Source organism: Hermetia illucens, chromosome 4, assembly GCF_905115235.1.
Source record: "Hermetia illucens chromosome 4, iHerIll2.2.curated.20191125, whole genome shotgun sequence".
Lineage (NCBI taxonomy): Eukaryota > Metazoa > Arthropoda > Insecta > Diptera > Stratiomyidae > Hermetia > Hermetia illucens.
The window spans coordinates 124,966,668-124,991,768 of NC_051852.1; positions in this window are offsets into that span (position 1 = coordinate 124,966,668).

The window sequence follows — 25,101 nt, forward strand, 5'->3', positions numbered from 1 at the left end:
TCAACCGGGCAAAATAAACCGGAGACTAGCTGAGGAACAAAAATTCACTGACTGAGGATAGCAACGCGACTAGGGAAGCAAAACGAAACAGCTTCAGGGAATTCTGTGAAAAAATCGAACAAATCGCAGAAGCAGCCGCGCTATACAAAGCTTTAGCTATAGATAGGGCAATATCTTCTGGAGAAGATGGGTCATCATCATCATCAACGGCGCAACAACCGGTATCCGGTCTAGGCCTGCCTTAATAAGGAACGCCAGACATCCCGGTTTTGCGCCGAGGTCCTTTCCGGGTGGGATCATCTTCATCCATACGGATTAAGTGACCCGCCCACCGTAACCTATTGAGCCGGATTTTATCCGCAACCGGACGGTCATGGTATCGCTCATAGATTTCGTCACTGTGTAGGCTACGGAATCGTCCATCCTCATGTAGGGGGCCAAAAAATTCTTCGGAGGATTCTTCTCTCGAACGCGGCCAAGAGTTCGCAATTTTTCTTGCTAAGAACCCAGGTTTCCGAGGAATACAGGAGGACTGGCAAGATCATAGTCTTGTACAGTAAGAGCTTTGACCCTATTGTGAGACGTTTCGAGCGGAACAGTCTTTGTAAGCTGAAATAGGCTCTGTTGACTGACAACAACCTTGCGCGGATTTCATCATCGTAGTTGTTATCGGTTGTGATTTTCGACCCTAGATAGGAGAAATTGTCAACGGTCTCAAAGTTGTATTCTCCTATCCTTATTCTTGTTCGCGTTTGTGTTTGACCAGTGCGGTTTGATGTTGTTGGTTGATTCGTCTTCGGTGCTGGCGTTGCCACCATATATTTTGTCTTGCCTTCATTGATGTGCAGCCCAAGATCTCGCGCCGCCTGCTCGATCTGGATGAAGGCAGTTTGTACGTCTCGGGTGGTTCTTCCCATCATGTCGGTATCGTCAGCATAGGCCAGTAGTTGGGTGGACTTGAAGAGGATCGTACCTCTTGCATTCACCTCAGCATCACGGATCACTTTCTCGAGGGCCAGGTTAAAGAGGACGCATGATAGCGCATCCCCTTGTCCTAGACCGTTGTTGATGTCGAATGGTCTTGAGAGTGATCCTGCTGCTTTTATCTGGCCTCGCACATTGGTCAGGGTCAGCCTAGTCAGTCTTATTAATTTCGTCGGGATACCGAATTCTCTCATGGCCGTGTACAGTTTTACCCTGGCTATGCTATCATAGGCGGCTTTAAAGTCAATGAATAGATGGTGCAACTGTTGTCCATATTCCAACAGTTTTTCCATCGCCTGCCGCAGAGAGAAAATCTGATCTGTTGCTGATTTGCCTGGAGTGAAGCCTCTTTGGTATGGGCCAATGACGTTCTGGGCGTATGGGGCTATCCGGCCTAGCAAGATAGTGGAGAATATCTTATAGATGGTACTCAGCAACGTGATACCTCTATAATTGCTGCACTGTGTGATATCTCCCTTTTTATGTATGAGACAGATTATGCCTCGTTGCCAATCGTCAGGCATTGATTCGCTGTCCCATACCTTGAGCACAAGTTGATGAACGACTTGGTGTAATTGGTCGCCTCCATATTTAACCAATCAGGCTGTAATTCCATCGGCTCCTGGCGACTTATGATTTTTTAGCCGATGAATTGCACGGACTGTTTCTCCTAAACTTGGTGGTGGCAGTATTTGTCCGTCGTCTTCAGTTGGCGGGACCTCCAACTCGCCGATGTTCTGGTTGTCCAGTAGCTCATCAAAGTACTGAACCCATCGCTCTAATATGCCCATTCTGTCGGAAATCAGATTTCCCTCTTTGTCTCGGCAGGATGAGCATCGAGGTGTATAAGGCTTCATCCTGCTGACTTGTTGGTAAAACTTCCGCGCCTGGTGCGGTTGCTCCCTGTACTTTTCGAGTTCACAGACTTGTTGGTTCTCCCAGGCTTCCTTTTTCCGTCTGTGAAGTCGCTTCTCCGCTCGACGGAGTTCGTGATAAGTCTCTGCGCGTGCCCGCGTTCTTTGAGAATGCAACATTACTCGGTATGCGGAATTCTTCCGTTCCGTTGCTAGCTTACATTCATCGTCAAACCAGCCGTTCCGACTCCTTTTGCGGCTGGGGCCAAGTATATTTGTGGCCGTATCCATGATAACGTTCTTAAGGTGGTTGTGAAGATCATTAGTTGATGCTTCATCTCCAGGTCCTCTGTTGACTGCGGTTATTGCGGCATCCATTTCCCTCTTATAGGTGTCGCGGAGGGTTGTGTTGTGGATGGCTTCAGTGTTCACTCTCACCTGATTGTCAGAGGGGATTCTAGGTGGTATTGTTATTCGAGCTCGGAGCACCATGCCAACGAGATAGTGATCCGAGTCTATATTGGCCCCCCTATATGTTCTGACATTCATCAAGGCTGAGAAGTGGCGGCGTTCGATCAACACGTGGTCAATTTGGTTGAAAGTGGTCCCGTCTGGAGAGGCCCAAGTATGTTTGTGGACCGCTTTCCGCGCAAACCAGGTACTTCCAACAACCATTTCGTGTGACCCTGCTAATTGAATAATCCGCAGTCCGTTATCATTTGTTTTTTCGTGTAAGCTATGGGAGCCAACGTATCGCCTGAATACTTGGCTGTTAAAATCCCCAAGTATGATTTTGATATCATATCTGGGACAGGCTTCGAGGGTTCTTTCTACTGCCTCGTAGAAGGTATCCTTCTCCGACTCTGTAGGGGCGTGAACGTTTATGAGGCTTATATTTCTAAACTTGCCTCGCAAGCGCAGAGTGCATAGCCGTTCGCTTATGCTTTCAAAGCCGATAACAGCAGGTTTCATTTTTTGGCTGACTAAGAAACCTACTCCGAGCACATGGTTTACTGGATGACCGCTATAATATATAGTGTAGTGGCTCTTATCTAGGAAACCGGTCCCTGTCCATCGCATCTCTTGCAACGCTGTTACATCAGCCCTATATTGGGACAGGGTATCGGCTAGCTGCTTATCAGCTTCATCTCTGTACAGGGAGCGCACGTTCCATGAGAAAATGCGCAAATCGTTGTTCCTTTGTCGTTGCCGGGTCCGTCGTTTTAAAATCCGTCCTATCCGAGGCTCCTGTTGTGGCTTCGTAACAAGATGTTTTCCGTGTAGGGTTGTCAGCCCTACCCAACCCCCAACCTGGAGGACCAGTTGGTACAATTTGTCCCGTTTTAAGGCTTAAGGCTGCTTTTCACAACTCATTTCACGGGGCCCTTTAGAAGGGGGGAAGTTAGTGGGAGCTTTTAAAACTCCAGAGAGGGCTAGATATCATCTTAGAGTTTCTTTTAATGGTGATAAGGAGCAACATAGCTCTCGGATATACATCAAGGCCATGGAGGCGGGTGGAAGTGGTTTTTATTCCGAAAGCGGGTGAAAAGGATCTATTTCACTCTAAATCGTTCAGACCAATATGCCTAACATAACATCGTTCCTACTTAAAACGGCGGAGAAGATCGTAGACAACTATATTAAAACTAACGTTCTAAGGCGTGTTAACACGCTTATCGGGCAGCACGGTCAACCGAAACTGCTTAGTATCAGCTGACGGATGTATTACGGGATTGAATGGGGAGTATGTTAGAGATACCAATTCAATTGTCATGAATTCTATCACTGATAATGTGCAGTATAGAAGTGAATGAGCTCCTGGACGAGCTAACAAATACTGGAATACAAGTCCAAGGTTACGCTGACGACATTGTTTTAATCTGAAGGAGCAAATATGAGGATACCCTAAGTGGTAAAATCTAAACTGGACTAAGGATTACTAATACTTTCTGCAGGAAGGCGCTATTGCGCATCAATCCATCCAAGACCACCATGGCATCATTGATTTGATTGTGATTACCTGAGCGCCATAAGCTTACATGGTATGGAGATGTAACGAGAAAGAGAGGTGAAATATTTGGGAATTACTCTGGAAGGCGCATGTCGGAAGTACTTGTCAAAAAGCTATGAGAGCTCTAATTACGTGAAGGTATAATAGTGTAGTAGGAAATGGAAAAATGGAAAAATAGAGTTGCACCCCGAAGATCCTACTTTGGATATACACTGCAATACTAAGGCTAATGATTACCTATAGGGCGCTAATCTGAACATAAACAACTGAACTCAGTACAACAGTCAAGGAATTAGACAGACTCTAAAAACTAATGTGCATGTGTGTAGGTGGAGCATTGATAACATATCCAACGGCATCACTGGAGGTCCTTTTGGGATTAACTCCTTTCCCCCTATATATACAGATGCAGGTAAGGAGGGCGATCTTCAGAATGGCTGGAAGTGTTAGTGAGGCAGGAAGCTGCCTAAATCGAAGCAAGATTGATAATCTTTCTAGGCGGTACACCGAATTACTGATACCAAGGGATCAAATGACAACGACGTTTCACTTCAATAAGAAGTTTAAAACACGTTGGAGGAACAAGGCAAACTGAGAGAGCGTAGCTGTGACATACGGCTTCAACCAGCAACTGATTACTTGGTATACTGACGGATACCTCACAGCAGAGGGAGCGGGTGCCGGCGTCATTGGTCCAAAGAAAGTGTACTTTCAACCGATGGGTAAACAAACTAGCATATTCCAGGTGGAAATATACGTCACAGACAGATGTGCCTCGTTCAAACTCCACAGGAACTATTGGGGGCGGAACATTGCAAGCGGCGGTCATTTAGGTGATAGAGATTACCACCACAAGTCACTGGCACAACTTTTCTTGGGGTTAGAGAGAGGAATCGTGGCCTTCCTCTAATATAACTTCCCCATTTCCTTCCTCATGTTATAGTTGAAAATTAAAACTTTACAATGATGAAACAAAAGACCCCACTTTAACATAACATTTTAAGGGAGGAGGTGATACCTCACATAGCCTAGCGGGTGACATATGTACATAGATCAATATGCTACAAAATTTGGTACAAATCTTATTACTCTTAACAAAATTATGCTAAGTGAAAAGGGTCTTATGTTATCTTAGGTTTCAGATCATCAAATTATTCAAGGCTCGTTTACTTAGTCAAATTCCAAAATTTCATGTAAAATTTGTCCCTACCATGAACTTTTCTCAAAAAGAAAAACTTTATTTAGATCGTAAGTTCACTGAACTCTTTTCCCCAAGTTTCATCTAATTTCCCAAGAAAATTTTCCTTTAAAATTATGTAGCGGAAAAAACATCAATGCGAAACGCTGGTCGACATGCGAAACTTTGCCACGAACGCCTTACAAAGTAGCGCGTTGTTCATCTATTGATAGTGTGAATAGAAAAAGTTACAAACTTATGTTCTGGAAACAACTGTTAAGTTTTGTGGAACAGCTACAGGTAAAGGTAACCTGCTAAAAGTAGAGAGTATCCTGTGTCAGTGTGTAGGCCATATGACATGTGCATGCACTTGTATCGAAATAGATACGTAAAAGGCAGGCAGGAGTAGTTCCTCTCTACTTGTCCTGAATATATACTTCTATCTGCGTAGAACATACTTGAAATGTTCGCTAGGCGGAACTTTATCTACTCCTACGAAACTTTGTGTTAAAATTTAATGCATTTAGCACCTGCCTGGTTTCAGAACGGTAATTTTATTTCCCAGTATTGAGAGGGTTGAACGTGTTCAGATACAGTGTTGACTGTAAGCGAGTAGGAGTTAAAAGTACGTCCTTAGACTCTTGAGATCCATATACTAGCAAGAAGTGGATTCCCAGAAAGAAAGTATTCTATCTTAGCTTTTACTTAAGTTTTATTCATAATATGAAGACTACCGGATGTAATTTTATTGTTAATCCGTTCAGTCTCACCAACAGGAAAGTAAAGAATTGATATGAAAAGGGGCACATAAACCAAACCAAATCTTAACATAACTAAATTAGTTCGGCAGATATCATGGGTAAAGATAAATATAATCGAATTCTGGTTGTGGATTTCAAGAATGTCCTTTGTCAGAATCTGATAAATGTAGAGAAATAGTCTGGAAAAGCGCAGTGTCGTCCACCCTGTCGCTTCTATCGTATTCAGTGTTGGCCGACTATAAAAGGCAATGAAAGGCGCCTCGCGGTAATGGAGATGAACATGGACTAGTACCCTAACACGCCTTGATCCACCCGAAATGAGGATATCCGCGATCGATATGGAGTTGCACTGCTTGTGGAAAAATTGCGAGAGGGGCGCCTTCGATGGTACGGTTGGAACATCGAAGTTAATGGTAAGCGACCAAAAGGGCGGCCGAAACAACGTTGATTTGAAAGCCTCACAACTGCATACAGATCAGGTTTTTGATCGAACAAAATGATGCAACTGGTCACGGCGGGTTAATCCCGGTTGTGAACGGAACAAAGGCTAAAGAAAAAGAGAGTCTGGAGAAGTGGGAGGCAGAAACAACGAGAGGTAATATTTCGATAGAAAGTGTGTTCAAATTAATTATTTCGAATGCAAGATAATGGATTGGAATGTAAGAGATTTTTACAACTTGTTCTCTTCGGAGTACCATAACTTTGGAAATCGGATAGATATGAAGGAATCTCCCAATGCGTTCTGCTCTCTTTGAAGGGAGCTAAAATAAAAGGAAGATATCCATTAGAAGGAAATATTATAATAGCCACCGCCAATATTTACTTCAGTAGATGTGAGGCCTATCTAGTGTCTCTAATATCTTAGGCTGTAGGGCATTTAGACAGAACGCCACGCTCAAGGAGCTGTTTCACTCGACTGAGGGTATCCACTATAGCTCTTATGAGAATTTTATAAAAGGAACAACTATCAATAACCAGTTCAGTTCAGAGAGGGTTTGGAAAACACTCACTTATACATGACTTTCGAAGTTATAATAATGCCAGATGAAACCTATCGGTGAAAAAGTGTAAACACTTAAGAAGATATCATTACAATTCATACTTAGTTCCTTTCGCTTCGATATGTTTGCCTACAGCAAGAGCTAACCTTAGGGGTTTCTAACTACCCTTCCAATTGGGCATGCCAAATGCATTACAATTAAGAGGGTCATCCCGTGTAAAGGGCGTTTTTTTCGCTTTTTTAGAATTTTTTTGTGAAGAACTGGATAAATATACAAATACGAATTTTTCTTGGGTAGGGTAGGGTCGCGCAAGATCTGCTCTAGCAGACCACCGATGAATCAAAGGTGCAAGTGACTATAATGAGCGAACCCTATAGAAACCCTAACAATAATGTATGGGTAGCCGATCAAACAGGTGGGGCGACCTTGTGGGCATGTGGGGACCAAGCCATCCAGGAATGTATCAGATAGTCCACAAGGTGGTTCGTATGGGCAAAAATAGACGGCATATACGTCTACAGTTGCTATGTTCCTCCAAGCCTGACGTTGGCCGAATTCGAGGACATGCAGGATAGATTGGTTCTGGATGCAAAAGGACGGAAACCAAAAGTCATCGCCGGTGAATTCAATGCATGGGCCACAGAGTGGGGGAGTTCACTGACGAATGCAAAAGACGTTGTCTCTTGGAGGCTTTCGCGCAGTTAAATATCATATTGGCTAACGACGGTTAGGTTAATACTTACCGGAAAAGGGGGGGTCCGGTTCGGTTGTGGATATGACTTTTGTTAGTCCTTCAATAGCTCGCGATATGTCCTGGAACCTCAACCGTTTGACACATTACTTCGGGTTAGCCCTCCCGCTCTCCCGGCTTTGGGAGCCTTCAAGCCAAGGAATTCCTTTCACCAACGGGAGGGGAGGGGAGGAAGGGAGTTGTTGTTAGTTCAGGGAACCCCTTACCTTCCGATCCCTCCGCTGTTCGAGTTCAATCTTCTTCGCAATAAGAAGAGCCCGAACATAATGCGCAATACGATTCCAGCCGCCAGCGCTCTTCAGCATCTCTTTGACAATGTTGTCTGGAGAGAGCTACCCTGTTTCTACATAAAGCTGCTTACGAAGGCCGTCCCACCTCTCGCAAGAAAAAAAGGTGTGTACAGCGTCGTCCACCACTCCATTGCAGAACACACAATCGGGAGATCGCGCCTCCCCAATCCTGTGCAAGTAAGACTGAACACCTCCATGCCCACTTAGAAGTTGGGTAAGGAAGTAATCAATCTCACCGTGCGTTCTGTTCAACCAAGGGTCTAATTACACCCATAGTGACCACCAGGCAATAGTCTTTGACCTGAAGAGCAACACAAGCGGTTGGAAACCTCTCCGTCCAAAAATGAGGAGAACGGTAGGTTGATCTACGAAAGCAATTGACGAGCAAACCTTCATAGATGTGTGGTTGGACAAGAACACTATACAAGGTACACCATCGAAAAGAGCCCTCCATATCATTGAGTATATCGCGAAGGCATGCGACTCTTCGATGCCGAGACGTTATACTTTCCCTAGTAGAAGGCCGAACTGTTGATGGAATAGTGAATTGTCAGATCTTCGGTCGGCATGCCATTGAACCAGACAAGCGGCTCAGAGAGCAATGGGTAGGATCAACCAGTAGGTGAAATAGCGAGCTTACAAGGAAGCCCGAAGAAACCTGAAGCTGGCTATACAGCGAAGAGGGGCTGCTTCAAGCAACTTTGCGCATATAAACCTATGGGGAAGTACCTACAGGGTTGTGATGGGGAGATTTAGAGGTCAGGCAGCTCTACAAATTGCATGTCCCGATCTCCAACTGAAAATCGTTCAGGGTTTGCTTCTTCGGGAGAACACAAGGGGTTACAGTCTACATTCATCTTTAGGTGTGGTTGTAATACCCCCAGCAACCACGGAAGAAGTAGTGGAGAGGCAACAAAGCGCCGGCCTCGACGGCATACCAACCAAAGTCCTTAAGATGGCCATTAAGTCGAGGCCAGACATATTCGTAGAGTTGTTTGAAGCATGGTTGTTTGATGGGATCTTTCCTGAGACATGGAAAAAACAAAGGTTAGTGTTGTTGCCTAAACCTGCTAAGCCTCCCGGTGAACCATCTTCCTACAGGGTTATATGTTTATTGGACACTATGGGGAAAATGTTGGAGAGAATAATCTACAATAGATCGCTCCCGGCTGTAGAAAGTTCGGGACGCTTATCAAGCGGACAATTCGGCTTCCGTGGCTTTAGTAGCCGGAATGATGCAGATTGACATTTTGGCCGATGAGATTGCAGGTATCTATGATGGACCCGATTCTTTCTCTGATCGGCAAATGAAAAACGCCGAAAGGGAGGAATTTTTAAGTAGGTGGCAGCAACGGTGGGAACAGGCGAAAACGGGGACCCACAGATTGATTCCCAGCATCAATGTGTGGACACACAGAATGCACGGTGAGATAGACTGTGATCTTGCGCAGTTCCCCATGGGACATTACGGTTACCGTAAATACCTCTATAGGTTTAAACTGGATAGCTCACCCAACTGTCTCAGCTGCGACGGTATTCCGGAGGACCCTGAGCATGTTTTTTTCCCATTGTCCTAGATTCGCTGAGGAAAGGAAGAGTCGAGAGGAGCCGTTGGGAGGAACACTAGCACCGGAAAATATAATTGGAAAAATGCTTGCATGCAGGGAGAGCCGGAACACAGTGAACGACATGGTTGGACGGATTAAGAGACGCAGAGGAGTCGAGAAAGGCGCGGTTGCGAATGCAATCGATGGGCGAAGGAAGATGCTAGAGCCATATCCACCCTGCGACGAAAGACTGTCTGGTGGTTCCGCGGGAAAGAGGACAGGATTTAGGGGGTGGTTTTAGTAGGTAAAAATCCCACACGCTGGAAAATGTGAATAGTGTATCTGGACGATTTCCATTTCCGAAAAAAAAAGACAGACAAATAGACAGGCAGACGAACAGATAGACATTAAACCCGTGAATTAAAAAAAATACTAATTGTGAGCTTTTTCTCGAAACAGTGGAACTCAGCTTAACGAAACTATAGTGCCTACACTCGTGAGTCGCTAGCCGCGGTAGAAAGCAATAATATTCTTTCGCTATTCCCTGAATGGCAAAAGTGGATGTATTTGGTCTAAGAATATGATAAAAACGTATGGGTTGTATTCTTCCCAGTTGGTGTGGTTAATTATAATAGGTTGTTGGCTCAGGACTCCCTTCAGCAACAAAACATATTATTCATAGATAACTTTGAGAAAGTCACCAAATAATACATACATATTTGACGACACAATAGTGTGCAAGTCTTGATGCTGTCATAGCCAATTTCCGATCTTTCGAAGCTGAAGGCTTAAGACGTATAAACCTTCCGATACACTCCATCGATATTTGTACTAATACTGGTGCTCAGAGGTGGTGGTGAGGAAGAGGGGCGAGAACCCTGTCGGCTGAACCAAAACCAAGTGGCCGAAGGGAACCTCCATAGTGGTGGCACCGGCCGTGATGCTGTAGGTGAATGCTCCAAAGGCCTAATCAGGGCGATCAGACCCGAGTCTGCACGAGGACTCATCTGAAGTGGCAATTGATCACGAAACTTTACCAGGGGTATACTGGCACCATGGGAACTGGGATAGCCTCTGGACCCACATACTTCGGGAGAATTCCTGTTATATGTGAGTACAGCTCGGTTGTTTGCGCTTGGGCCCCTAGTGGGAGCTTGATGGGGGTTGTGGTTGCGTTCAACCGAACAGAGACCTTCGGGCCTCGGCGTGGTGTTGCGTTTCAACACGGGTGCCGTACTCCTTAGTTCGGTAGAGATTTAGTTAGGTCTTGCATCCACCAGTATGAATGCTGAGCCATGCACTTGGTATAGACTGGTACCGTCGTAGCTTGCTTCGCCGGGGCTCTAATTGTGGTCACAAAATCAAGCTGTGTCTTAAGAGGGCCGTGGGATTAAGTCTCCATGACAGGTGCTCACGTAGAACCCCTACGTGGACTGTATTAATACGCTTACTAGTCTCTCCCGCTGTAGCTTTTCTATGGTAAGATTTGACCTGATGTTGGTACTGCAAGTCATTGAAGAGTCTAAAGGTTCACGGTTATCGCCAGAAACCTTAGTATTAAAGGCTGCAAAATTATATTTGAGTATTTGAAATACACAAGATAAAACAAGCCACTGCAAAGGATGCTTATTCATTGTAGTTCATTAACAGTGTTTTCAGTGGCTTTCCGTAATTTGGATCTATCACGAGTTTTATCTTGAAGGATGTTTTCAAGCTAACACCGTTTGATGGTGCTTCAGGAAAAAAAAATAGTTTTCCTAGCTCCAGGGCAACTGTTTTAGCAACTCGTCAGCTCACCGTTTAGGCTCTGCAATGTCTTTCAGGTTATGCAGTCTTCGGATTGTGCCGGATGATTTGTTTATCACATGGATTTCGACAATTATTGCTGGTCCTGAGTTAAATGGAACAGCAAATTCATTACGAATCCGGTTTTATACTTGGACTAAATTATTGACAACAGGATGATTTGCATTGATTCTGATAACATAAGAACGGAACTATCAGGAGGACGGCACGATGATTGAGAGGTCAGCCTCTCAATCTCGTTGTTACGAGTTCAAATCCCAGCTGCCATGGATATCTGTGTTTATCTTTCGCTGTGGGTTTATCACTTGCACAGCATTCCCTGTGGTGATAATGAAATTGAAGCGTTGTTTTATCAGACACTGTGTGGATGCCTTATTCCACTAAAGAGGAAACATGAAACACTATCAGGGGGATGGGAATCTTAAGAATACCTCAACGAGGTTTGGGGTTCAAGTGGATGTTGTACGAAATTATAATTCGTCGTGGCTTTTCCCATCAGTTCCTTCGTCACAGTTGCTTCTCAACTAGCAGCGTCTAATGTAGGATGCTGAAGCGTAGATCACTTAAAGGCTTGGCTAGCGATAAGACTTGATTCTGTTCGAAACTTCTTTTTAGACTGACGGATAGAGATGACTATGTCAAGTTGAGAATTTTTCATTGGAATATATAATTTTTTTTATGAGATGAAAATCTTCAAAAGATTAAACTCAGGGCTGACAATTCTTGAGAGTGTGGGTCCTTTACCAACTAAAGCCACCTTTCACCAAGCTACGACTGAGATTTCGCCATGCATAATTAGGTTTCTGCATATCTAGGTTTTGTGTTTATTGGGAGAATACGCTCTGGTTCAGTACCTCGGTTGGCTTTGCTGAGGAACTGGCTGTTATATCTTTAGGCATCCTTTATGTTAGCAAGTTATTTGGCTTTACTCTTTTCAGGCGTCTCATTATATCAGCGACATCAGTCATTTTTCGGACTTCATTATTTTCATGTGATCGCCAGCCAGTACTTCTGTCTGCATCTGCATTTACTCGCCTGTCTTTCTTAGAATGTGTCTTTTGCTGAGCTGAGTCTGAGATCCCCTTAGTTACAAAGAAATCAATGGCGTCGGGTGTTTTTGTCGGTTAGTATGTAGGCTTACCGCTGGATTGGAACTTGAAATATTTTGGTCTTCCTGCTTCCAATAATGCTCTGCCTCTGGATGTTGTTAATCTAGATCTCCAGAATCCATTTTTTGCGTTAAAGTCATCTCCTAAAATGAAGCAATTTCCGTTGAACTGGAAGAGTTGAGCGAAATCTTCTTCTTCTCTAAAATAGTTTTGAAATTTGACAATCATCTTCATTTTCTTTTTGGTTAGAGCACTTTGCCTTACCACTTGCAAGTATTCTATTTTCACGGATTTAACAACATTCGTTGGATTGGTTTTGCGTGACTCCTTTTGTCGTTTTCCGGGAGCAGCCAACTTTGGCAGCAGTACCCCTGTATGTTTTAGCTTCTGTAATTCTTTCGCTACGTCACCGCCTCTGTAATTGGTTGGGTGTTGGCCCTTGCAATTTTCACATTTTGCTGGGGAAGCTCTTTTGTTTGGACGTTTGGACATTTTAAATTCATGGTGACCAGCACATTTCACACACCTAGGATTTCGAAATCTTTTGCTTTGAGGTTTTAGGCCGCTGATTTTTCATGGTGTTTCTATTTTGGCCTTCATATTAAGGGTAGCTCTTAAGTTGTGAATTTTATTTGGACCTTCACTATTGTCAAACGTAAGCACGAACAGTGAGAGTCCACGCTTATTGCTTATTTTATCTCCGTTTTCATTGAATTATTTTTCTTTTTTCAATATATTCGCATCGTCTAGAATTTTAAAGCCCTTTCGGGTTTAGGTCTTACATAATGTCATATTTTTGGCACGTTGGGTGGAGTCGGTTAGCCATAACCTTGACAGTCCTGTTGTTTTTGTTTTCATATGTGTACCATTGGATTTTTTTCCATGTTCAGCTTTTTCGAGGGGGCTCTGCAGTTATCTGCGTTTATAGTATGTAGATTCCCAGAGCAATTGTAGATGTAGATTTAGAGCAATTATTGAATATTCCTTTATCATGGTTGCCAATAGGAGGCTTCTAACTTTCTGGTGCTTATCGATTTCGCTAACATTAATCGACGAAGGAAGTTTCCTTTCAATTTCGTTAGATTTTTCGCTTTATCGCTTTCCGCGGGGTTTGTCTAATGATTTCCGGTGATAAGTCTGCCTTTCTTTTCTTAGACGCTCTTCTTGTTTGCAAGGTTCAATCAGTTTCTCTGGCGAATTCTTCTTCATCTGTGGGGTATTCGTGGTGTTTTCGCTACCTTACTAGTTGGTTTTGTAGTTTTAGTTCTTTGTTCCTTTGGTATTAGTGATATTTTTGTTGTTATTTGCGTAACCTTTTTGATCGATGATGGTGACCTTGTTACCCTGTACAAAAAAGTTCGATCAAATGCAATAAAAGGTTCTCCCAGAACCCTTTGGATCGACCTCCTGAGAGGGTGGATTTTCTAGTACAATTAGTCTGCATGGGGTCTGGGGTATATGTTCCATTTTTTTCTTTCATTGGATATCGGTGGCTTCCACCCAACTACTGGCCTATGCTGACGATATCGACATCATGGGAAGAACCACCCGAAACGTACAACTGCCTTCATCCAAATCGAGCAGGCGGTGATTGGCGCGAGATCTTGGGCTGCACACTAATGAAGGCAAGACGAAGTACATGGTGGCAACGTCACCGCCAAAACCAAAGAACGAAGAACATCGAATCGCACTGGTTAAAAGAAGATAATGAAGATAGAAGACTACAACTTTGAGACCGTTGACAATTTCTCCTATCTAGGGTCGAAAATCACAACCGATAACAACTACGATGATGAAATCCACGCACGGTTGTTGTCAGCCAAAAGAGCCTATTTCAGCTTACAAAAACTGTTCCGCTCGAAACGTCTCACCATAGGGTCAAAGCTCCTACTGTACAAGACTATGATCTTGCCAGTCCTCATGTATTCCTCGGAAACTTGGGTTCTTAGCAAGAAGAATTGCAAACTTTTGGCCGCGTTCGAGAGAAGAATTCTCCGAAGAATTTTTGACTCCCTACATGAGGATCGACGATTCCGTAACCTACATATGAGCGATACCATGACCGTCAAGTTGTGGATAAAATCCGGCTCAATAGATTACGGTGAGCGAGTCACTTAATTCGTATGGATGAGGATGATCCCACCCGGAAAGTCTATAACGTAGAAAAAGAAGACGAGACAGACCCTGCCTAAGATGGAGCGATGGCGTTGGTTAGGACGCCAGACAGCTTTTAGGGATATCGAATTGGTGGACCTCGGCGCAAAACCGGGATGTCTGGAGTTCCTTATTAAGGCAGGCCTAGACCGGATACCGGTTATTGCGCCGTTGTTGATGATGATGGATACCGGTGGGTGTAATTTATACATCTTGCCAGGTTCAGCAGTCTCTGTATTAGAGTGTTGGGGTGCCGCCCACGTTTGTTCACCAAACGACGGTTGCCTCATGGTTATCCAGGGCTACCACCGGGAGGTGTGAGTCGACTTGATTCAGACATAGACAAGGATAATCAGTGCGCTTTGGCGATCAGGAACTTCACCTTCTGTATCCGAACGCATTCAACCTTTCTATATATATAAATGAAGAAATATTTCCTGCAAATGTCCTTTTTCCACAATAAATGATCTTTTAAGGAGGAGAACAGCGCTTTGAATAGGTAGTATTTGGTATGCTATAGACCCTTAAATTGATTAAAGGATTTCTTTACGAGAGGCATGCAATTCTCTATAAACCAATTATTACATCAGGACTACAGCAATAAACAATATAATGAACAGGATGTATTCGCTAATTGGGTTCTCCACCAATTGAATCTTCTATTTTTCAGTTTCTTGTGGAACATCCAATGTTGGGGCAATTAGGGATTGAATTCAATCGACAAAGTAATTTTTCCAGTTCATATTATCCTGTTCTTGACCTGAAAACGGAAAACACTTGGCCGTTTTGTTAAAACACTAAACTGAACTGAACTGACGCAATGATGCTGTTCCTTTGTTCCGACTCCTCATCCCTCTCAAAATGCAAAGTTTTAAACAATAGACGGGAATTATTTAAGATTTTTTAATTTGCCCATTTTTCGGAAAGCTTCTGCTGTCGGTGTTTTCTTTGCCTATTAAGAGAATATTGGGAGGAGTGTATCCTGTTTGTTCGGAGTTCAACTTGGGCAAAGTTTGAGTTGCTCAGGATTTTTTTCTTCAATTTGAAAAATTTAAATCCGTGGCGGATAATCATGCGAATATACAAGGCTAGGTTTCAATTTACATAAATGAATGTTTATTCTTTTTGGATTAATCTAGAATTCTAGGAGAATGAATATTTGTTCCATTATGGAAATTATTTTGTTATGGCTGGATGGGGATTTTGGATTAGGCTATGTAATAAATCTACTTGATGGGATTTGTTTAGTATTAAATCGTTTTTTATTAACCAGTAGCAGATTATCCGGCAAGGCTATCATCTGAGCAAAATTGAAATTCAGGTTTTCCCTTTTACTTACGAATTTCGTATTGATGTACGACGTGCCAAATACACTTGCATTGCTGTCTTTGGCAGGACTTTCTATGAAGTTTGTAGCCTTCTTCATTTGTTCTAACTTATGTGAAACCCGAGCCCCTTGATTGCAAGCATTTCATTACATAACATCATGAAATATTAAATTCGTGCCCTTCCTAAAGATTTCTTTATTTCAGTATTCAAGTAATTTCTTCCTTTTCAAGATTTTGTGTAAAACAAAATCTTATTCAAATCGGTTTACTGCCTGTCTTTTTGTCTTTTTTTTGTAAGAAGTTGGAAATCTTCAGAAAATTCTGGCCCGGGCACGCCAGAGTGTGGGATTTTTACCCACTAAAACCACCCCCACCCCCCTACCTCTTGGAACCACCTTTAAGTATTACATCACTGGGCGGAGTTAGTTTACTTTAGCTAGGCGTCCTTCTGTCTACCCGCGGGGTTCGTAAACGCGTCTTTCTGAGATGTCCGATTCAAACCTGTACAGGTATTGACGGTGTCCTCCATGGCCGGGGAGAGACTGGGTGAGGTTATAATTGACCTTCCCATGCTCTCTCCAACCACTCCCCGATGGAAGGGCAACCTGTAAGTCCAACGACCCTTTTCTGATTGGTCTCATCGCAGTTGTCATTTGCTTATGGATATCTCCCTTTCAGCTTTTTTCATCTGCGATAAAGGAGAGATGGACCTGGTGTTATATATGCTCATCATCTTGGTTGCCAGTATGTCAATCGGGATTATTCCCGAAGTGACGAACGCTGCATCATCTGAAGTGGTCCTGAAAGCGGAACACTCCCTTAAGGCTGTTCTTTTATAGACCGCACTCAGTTTATGTGTATTGCCTAAAATATGCAACGCTTTTCCCAAAGCTGGGACTGCATACAGCAAGATAGAACTCACCACCCTGGCTATGAGCAGCCTGCAGTATGCCGCGGCCTCTTACGTTCGGCTTAATCATTACCAGAGCCATACTCGTAGTGTATGCTTTTTCGTAAATATTCTCTATGTGCTGTTTAAAAATGAGTTTTCTGTCTTGGAAGTGATGATACGATTCCCGATTTTAATGCAGCATAATTTCCGCTTTCCCTCCTCGAGTCCCAGTCTAGCATTCCCTAACCAAACCTTAACAACACTGATTGTTTCGCTCAGCATCTACAATATGCTTTGCGACCAGAACCAGTGCTATGTTGCCGGCGTAACCCAGCACCGTGGCCTCCTCCGGAACCGGCAGGTTAAGCACATCATTATACATGATGTTCCACAGTAGTGAGCCCTGTCGGAGGCAATAAACCCCTTGAGTCGATCATCGGTATTATACTGGAGCGACTGCTTTTGCAAGTAGCTATCGACAATAGCTTTGAGATGGGTGGGAACCCCAATCGTGGAACTTTCGTATAAGGTTCCAATTGTTGAATGCATTCATCACATCCAGGGTCACCATCACGCAATATTTGTCTGTCCAACCCCTTCCATGAATTGTATTTTCGGCCAAGCCATTTTGATGGCATCAACGGCTGACCTGGCTTTACGGAACCCACACTGCCGATCTGAAAGCGTTCCTTGGTTCCAGACGATCGGGAGTAATCTATTATAATTACCTGCTCCAAAATTTTCTCCATACTGCCTAGAAGACATATGGGTCTATAGCAGGACGGTTTCCTTGAAGGTTTGCCAGCTTTAGGTATCAGCACCAGCTTCTGCTGCTTCCATGGTGCAGGAAAGATACCCTCGGACATGCACGGTTCGAACAGTTCCGCGAGCATATCCTTTTTTTTTATTCGGCTGCAGATATCCAGCAGCTCGTCCCTGGTGAATGGTAGAATTGGTGTCACATTCAAGGGGCGCTGGGAAGTGTTAGTACTCCCCTCATTGCTGGCGAAATAACGCCTGGATTATTTTCAACAAGAGTATAGGGCACGTGATCTGCGGAGATGAACGGCCTGTGAATCAGCCTGTCACGACTTTATAGGCGCTACCCCGCGGATTTATATCAATTTCCGGACAGATCTCTTTAAAACATACTCTCTTACTCCACTAGATGGCGAGCTTGAAGTTCTTGCGGGCTTCCCTATAGGCATGTACCTTTTGCCCTTCATCGATCCTTCTTGTTGCTTTCTGAGCCGTGCATCTGGCTTGTTGGCAAATCGATTGAAGCTTGGTAAGTTTACTATTCCACCAATAATTCAGTTTGCTAGTGGAGAATGAGCATCTCCTACGCATAGACGCGTCACATGATTTAGAGATGCTTTTTGTTGCATGAAGAGCTAGACAGGTCTAACCACACTTCCATGAAGGTTTCTTCATTCATCGCTTTTGCAGACCATCCTGGTGTTCCTTTGGATTTCAACTTCAGGGCTGTGAGTCTCCTGCCCTGTGGCTCGGTCCTTTGTTCAAAGGTGATTGCCTGGTGATCGCTGTGCGTGAACTCTTCGCTAATTTGTTAGGACATATCACATGCCATTGCAGCTAAAAGTCAGATCTACAAATGAATCAGATCCCCCTTGAGAATTTACATCAACTTCGTTGACCAGAACTATATCCAACTGAGCCAATGCTTCATATAAGCACCGCCCCCTTGCATTAGTCTCTTTGCTGCCCCACTCGATGAAACACGCATTAAAGTTACCAGCCACCATCTTTGAACCTCGTCCCCTTGCGTCGTGAACAAGACCGTCTAACAGGTCTTCAAACTCAGGTAGTGTGAGCCTTGGTGAGGCGTTGGAGTTGTATACGAATAACCCGTTTATTTTTGCCTACACAAAGCCACTAGCCGCCTGACCCAAGCTATATTGTATGGCCTGTAGACCGCACGCTCATATCGTCGCTCCACCAGTCGAATCTGTGATCTATAAACCACCGTCACGGTTTCTGTTTCACTAATGATAGCAATCTCCATCGCGAATTCGTAAGTAGGCTGTGCTAGTAAATCTTGTGCGATCCTATAACGATTGAGGTTTATTTATATTAACTTCATCTTTTCACTGCAGGTACCGCCATCCTAAATTCCGGGCATTTACCACTTCCGGCAATATGCCGGTTAACTCGTCCCTATTTTTTTTTCGGATAAAATACATTTGGGTTCCCTATTGCACTCTTTGGCAATATGTCCCTTCTTCCCACACCTTCGACATTGATCGGACAGATCGATGCCGTTAGTGCATACCTTCGCGAAGTGTCTAAACATTAGACATTTGAAGCACCTCTTTAGAGAGGTCTGCTCCCTTAGTCGGCAAACAACCCATCCGATCGGAACCTTCCCCACGATCAACTGGCAGCCGACTTTTAGCCGTTTGAGTAGCACCATAAGCTTTTCTTAGGCTCACGATAGATTCTTCCCTGAATTCCTCCAACTTGCTTCAAGGCAAGGTGCTGATCTCTGGATGTTACCTCATCGAGATCCTCGCATTGTATATTGATCTCATGTTTTTGGGAACGAACGGCGACATTCTCCCCAAATGAGTTTATAATATGATTACGAAAACCGTCAGTTTTTCCCATGCTGGAATTTTTCAGCTCAAACATGAGATCCCTTTTATGGGTCGCCTAGGTCTTTTAGGTCGGGGTCGGACTTCATCTATTTCAGTATCTCTGCATACGATAGATTTCCTTTACTGAAGATTACAATTGCCTCTGGGCGAATTTGTTTACGACCTTAGTCCAACCACCGTTTTTATTTTTCTTCCGTTTCGCTTCGCTAGGGGGCAGGAAGGTTCGGCTGTTTCATCGGTTTTCTTTCTTCTTCCTGCGACCTATTGTAAAACATCATGATGACTGGATTACCATGTTCTTAATGGCTTGGTGCACGTTGTGCTTGTCCTGAATGAATTCGAACAGCTCAACTATTTTAGCTGCAAAAAACATAGTTCTTCTGGGTCAGGGATCTGTTCTCGGTGAGCCTTGGCCAGATTATCCCCTTTACAGACTCCTTCACTTTTTCAAATGCTAAGCTCCAATGAGCTTTCTTTTTTACCTTCTTTGTTATTAGGGGAGATTGTAAAATTCTCAATGGATCTATTTGCTGCTGCTGGAGTACTTCTTGATTGATGAGCGTCGAAACCGTCTTTTTTGGCCAGCTATTTCCTTTCAACCCATAATTCTTTCCCTGTGTAATTGGAGTTCTTGGCAGAGTTGTGCTTCGTTCGAACACCTCCTTCTTCAAATCTAAAATACTTGTCGCATTAGATGCAACGGTGGCCACTGCGGTCGAGGTATATTGACGGCCGGGAGCCCGCTTGCTCACTCCCAAAAGCCACGGATGTTAGGGTTCTGAGTCCCTACACAGTAACTTCACTCCTTCTCGATTCGTCCATGTCGGATTTATTTTTTGGGTATCCTCCCCATAGTCATTTTGGTGCACGAACCAGAGATGGGCAAACACTAGTCCATGCACAGTCAGAAAAAATGTACATGACCACATATTTACATGTCAATAGGTATGCCCTAACCGCCACCTGAAGGGGATCTGACAACTCCTCACAGGTCCGTCTGTCTGCCACACACATTTTTCTCGGAAAATGGTTATAGTGATTAACACAAAATTTTGTGGAAAGGTGGGAACTGTGAACATCATTCTACGCCGAATTTAAAGGGGGTCTCCATACACGCAAAAGAAGGGGTGTACATTTTTTCCCACCAAATGAAGTCATGTGGGGTATCAAATGAAAGTTAGTACTTTCCGAAGCTGGTCTTAGCTTTAACATTTGTTGAAAAGATGGGGAGTATGGGGAGTCGAAAGTGATCATGATTTTATTCATGATGCCAGCTTTCGTTTCCGATTTTCGCATTAAAATCCCCCAACAGTATTTTGACATCATTTGTTGGGAGTGAGTCAAACACTCGTCGTATTAAACTCGTCTCTCACTGCAGTCGGGGCGTGCACGTTGATGAGCCAGAGGTTGAAAAAACGAGTTCTGATACGAATCGCATAGAACCTTCCGTTGATAGGTTTGAAGTCGATGACGTGCGGCTTGAGCTGTTTGCTCACTGTAGATGCAACTTCAAACTCCTTGTGACCCAATGGTTTGCCGGTTTTGAAGCTTGTATGCGAATTCATATCGCTTATTTCGCTACCAATTCAATTTGTTTCTTGGATTACAATCGTGCTTAATTTGTAAATCTCGACCTGTGAAGGAGGGTCTCGACGGCTCCTGGTTTGTTTAGGGAGCGTACATTCCAGGATTCGAAAAAATAGTTCGTTAGGCGTCGTCCTCGTTTATCCGGCCACTTTCAAATAATGTAAGGATAAATACTTGGCAATTTATGTCCTTGCCAATAGCGCAAACTTATTCAAATAAGTCGGAATACCGGAAGCTAGACGTTTCGGGTATAAAGGTTTTGTGGGAAAACCACCCGCTTTATGTAAAGGGATTCACAGACCGCACGTTCTCACCAAATTTCTTGATAATTGGTTTAGCCGTTTGCGAGTGAATCAGGTGTGACAGATAGACATGCAGACTCCAATGGCACTCAAGGTGCTGAGTTACTTGGCCACCGTTCCATTGAATACTATAAGTAGTCTGGAGAAAGAGGCATTTAAAGGGAGTACACGGGCCGCGAGAATGCCTGTTCCAAAAAGAGAACTCAACGTCGGTGAAGGAAACAAATCAGGGAAACTTCCAGAAGACTAATAAATACTGTGAATATGGACGAATCGTTGTTTTCCCTATTCGGAGGAAAAATAATAGAGTTGTCCGAATTCATCGAGGACAAACACAATGTGCAACAGGCCGTCAGAAACATGGTCCGTGCCATTTGTATACTGTATAATAATGCCAAGGACGAGAAAATGCCTTGAAGAAAACAAACGTCACTCGGGCAACACAAGTGACATCCCCTGAAAATCCAAAGAGCGGTATGCTTGAAAAGTGGAGTAGAGAGGGTGTGAATCATTCTTTTGGATCCTCGCAGGACGCGAAAAAGAAAAAGGGACTCTCACCGGCAAAGGGGAAGGCAAACAAAATGACTAGAATTGTAGAAACAGCTACGGCTCCAATTGATCCAAGGGAAATAAACCTTTAAAACGGAACCAAGGCAGCATAGATCAAGGGACGCGGAAAGAAACGTGCGACACTTAAAAGAGGATTACTCCGCGAATTGATTATCATCTCGAAAAAAGATGATATGGCATATCCCGATAGCTACAAAGAGGTCAAATCCGATCAGGAGCTGATGGACCTTGGAGAAAGCATTAGCTGAATCGGATACTCCCTAAAAGGAGATTTAACGCTGGAGCTGAAGAAGTCACTGGGCAGAACAGACAGACAGGCAGAACACCCGGCAAGGTGGAGAAACCCTTAGGGGAAGAGGCACAAATTCGGGCCAGATAGCAGTGGAATGAGATACAATGTAAACGCTTTGATGAAATCACGACGCGAGGCGCGAGGCATTAGAAGACTAATTCGGGCACTCGGTTTGCAGGACTCTGCAAGAGGGCTTACCAGCTGAAGCGGCGTTGACGGCTGGTAAATTAAAAATAGGTTGGGTCGTCTGCTAGGGGCCGTATCCTGCTCGAGCCTTTCATGGAGCTACACTTGATACGGTAAATGTGTCCACCGTTCGTGGGACAGGTTCGGTCTCAATAATCAATCTGACATAAGTGAGTACTACATTGGTGGGAAGAATGAGCTGTTTTGTCAGCAACCACCTGGTAATTTTCCTCCGGATCGAATATGGGCCATGCGGCGATATACGTTCCCGCGGAGCTGGAAACGTGGACTAGTCCGTGAAAAAGTTAGCAAAGCAACCATTCATAAAGATGCTGTAGGGAGGCCACAATCCCCGCGCATAATGGGAACATGTGGCGCTGCTATACCGAGTCGGTGAATTTTCGCAAAAAGGCGGTAAAACTATTGGTAGAATGAAGACATCGCCGAGTTGCGGGCTACATGTTCACGAGCTCGAAGGATCTGCCAACGATCTAGAAGAAGACCAGACTTCGACGAGAAACGGTGAGTATATGCGATCCTTCGAGGTAGGCTTAAGCAGGCTATAGGGACCTCTTCCCCTCATCAGTACAAAGCTGTTGTAGCTTTGTACTGATGAAGGGAGTAAGTTGCTCCTGAAATATATATATACATAATAAAATAAAATTATAGGTTGGAGTAAGCTACTGGTCTATCAATTTTAGACTTAACAACAAATAGAAGACAATATCTAACCTCTTAGAAATGGTGCTTAGGTGGTCGCACGTCGGAACCCGCTCGGTTCCGACAATTTGCTGGTACTACCATAAATTTGAATTTCATGACTGAATGACTGAATTTCAATACAACAAAAACGAAGCCCACTGGGTGCCTCGACGGCGACTACCTTAAGGGCAGTATCATGTCGTCTTACAATTTTCGACCCTCCGACCAGGCGTTGCTTTCTGGCCGACACGGATGTCCTCGGTGATAGCTGCTTCAGGTGGTTCGAAACGTGCCAGAGTTCACACAACTATGTTGCTCACCTGAGACGCTTAGGTGTAACTCAGCCATTCAGGCTCCAGTTAGCTCTCTCTCCTCCTTTCTCAACCATGGCTTGGGACAGGCTATGGCGGCTCATCTTTGACGTATTGAAATTTCTTCGACGTGCTGAAATTCTAAATCAGTTTCATTTTGGAAAGTTTGTCAAATAAGCAGAAAGATACACGGGTGTATAATAGGACATATGAGAGATTATATCAACGTAGCTCTAAATGTGTCGTAGTAATTATAATTAGGACCAGAATTACGACGTGTTAAACTCGACGCCCAAATTTCCAGCTCTCTTACGAAGTGCACTGTCATCCGAATAACACATACGGCAAAATCTTTATTCAAACTGGCTAGAATGAACGTCATTCGTGTGTAAAGCGAATATATGTTAGATAAGGTTCGCAGCACCGGTAGTGAGATAAAAGATAGATTAACTCCTGCGTATCACATGAGGCAGAAGTGTAATCTCTCGATTGAGATTTCTTAGACCCAGTTCCGCCGGCACAGTGACAGGAAGGGAGACAACTTTTTACGGATGCATAAGCCTTAGTTGGTTGGTCCTTTATAGTTTCTAAACAATTGAGGTGATGCGGAGACTCATTTAATTTAGGGCGTTCACTCTATAATTTTCAACTGTTCTTCACTTCAACAAGTTGGGGATATTTCAGAAACTTGAAAATGAAATTATTTTCTGTTCGGATCATAAACTGCAGAAGAGAGTTTTAGCCTTATGACATCATTTTCAGGATATTCATTAGGGTGAGATGAACTATTGGGAAGGCGGCGGAAAATTTGATTGAAGGACAAAGAAGTTGCACGATGCACAGAATAGGGTAAATTAAGTTCGTTAAAGTAAGAACTTAGAATATTTTTCTAGAAAATAGCTATTAAACAAAACTACAATGTCGGGTCTTAAGATTTAGCCCCTTTGGCATAACTGGACGGGGCCATAATAGCATAAACTACGAAACTTCAGAGTGGCCAACTTTGAATAATCCTAATTCCTAACTCCATCCTCAACACATTGAATAATTGAAGCTTGTAATTACTCAGTGCGTTGAGGATACACTTAAGAATTAGGACGCGGTTAAGGGTCCGAAAAATAGAGCAGTTAAGGGTTTACTTGAATCTTACTATGACTGTTGTTTTTCGTTCGCGTGCAGTTGGGAATTCACCGATTACATGTTTGATCTACTTTTTATTGCCTTCATCGTAGCCTTCTAGGTGACTTCGAAATGTGGGAAAGCTGCAATTGTAATGAGTTAGATATTGGGGAAGAGCAACTTTAAGCTTGACGACCGATGCTTAGAGGCTTAGAACACTGGCTTTTCGATCTGGTTGCCCTGGGATCGAATCTCAGGATCCATGGATGTTAGTGTTCATCATACGTTTGTCTTGCTGTTGTGAGCTTATCACTTGCACAGCATTAAATATTATGATAATGAAACTGAAGCACAGTCTCACTGTATGGATGCCCTATACTTCACAGAATAGTGAAGAAGAGATAAACAGCCAGTTTAGGTTAAGTCGAGAGATTGAGCGAAGGCACTGCTGTAAGCACTCAGGACTTTTGTCAGGCCTATTGCCCCTGAAATCATTTCATCGGCCTCCTGCCTGTGCCATTCGCAGGGTTCCGCGAATCTCAGGACGCATTTTAGCGGCAGATAGTATGCAGTAAGGAGTAGCGTCCTTTTAAAAGCTCTGCTAGGGTTCTCATTTCTACCTCGATAAAAATGCCGCTTTAGAGCCCTCAGGGACTATTGCGCGACTGCGCCCTTGCAGCTTCATCTTCAGCTTCATAGTGAATGATCACTTGCTTGCACATATATATTTTATTCACACCAGGAGGCAT